The sequence below is a fragment of the Lottia gigantea genome (assembly GCF_000327385.1).
Source record: "Lottia gigantea unplaced genomic scaffold LOTGIsca_261, whole genome shotgun sequence".
Lineage (NCBI taxonomy): Eukaryota > Metazoa > Mollusca > Gastropoda > Lottiidae > Lottia > Lottia gigantea.
Window position 1 is genome coordinate 50,981 of NW_008708801.1, and position 1,229 is coordinate 52,209.

The following is a 1,229-nucleotide window of genomic DNA, read 5'->3' on the forward strand; positions in this document are numbered from 1 at the left end:
GTTTTTCATAATTTTTTTATATGTATCAGGGAAACTGATAGCATCAATTTACACCATTCCAATTTTCAATAAAACGTCTATGGTTCCTGCAATTCTAATAAAACTAGGTGTTTGATGACATCACTAATCACAAATTATGCTTTATCACATAAGACCCTTCACGAAATAAATATTTTTAGAAAACCTCTGTACAGTCCCTGTACGATGTGAAGAGATGTTACAGATCATAGGTCCATATAAAAATTTGCAACCTAAAAAGTATTATCTTGCGTAGAAATTTGCTGATAACTCTCAACAGTTTCGACACAAAGTAGATAAAATTTGAACTAACTTTAATACAAACACTCAATTAAATTTTAGGTATTTTAGCCTGTAGAATTATTACGAGTTTGTTATGGAATAGTAAAAGATGAGACAATTGAATAAAACACAGAAAATCAATGAATAACTACATCCACAGGCTTCGCGAGGTTCTGACGCATTGCTCTACGGTTCCGATTTCCCGCCTTGAAATATAGTACCTCTAAGGTGACCAAAATATTGAAATTTTTAAACTTTGTTAAATTGCCTGGTGTGAAAACTATACACCTGAATCCCTCTATAATCCAATAAAATGATAAAACTAAGTAATAATTCATTAAACTAAGTAATAATTCATTAAACTAAGTAATAATTCATTAAACTAAGTAATAATTCATTAAACTAAGTAATAATTTATTAAACTAAGTAATAATTTATTAAACTAAGTAATAATTCATTAAACTAAGTAATAATTTATTAAACTAAGTAATAATTCATTAAACTAAGTAATGATTTATTAAACTAAGTAATAATTTATTAAACTAAGTAATAATTCATTAAACTAAGTAATAATTCATTAAACTAAGTAATAATTTATTAAACTAAGTAATAATTCATTTAACAAAGTTATAATTCATTAAACTAAGTAATAATTTATTAAACTAAGTAATAATTCATTAAACTAAGTTATAATTCATTAAACTAAGTTATAATTCATTAAACTAAGTAATAATTCATTAAACTAAGTTATAATTCATTAAACTAAGTTATAATTCATTAAACTAAGTAATAATTTATTAAACTAAGTAATAATTCATTAAACTAAGTAATAATTTATTAAACTAAGTAACAATTCATTAAACTAAGTAATAATTCATTAAACTAAGTAATAATTCATTAAACTAAGTAATAATTTATTAAACTAAGTA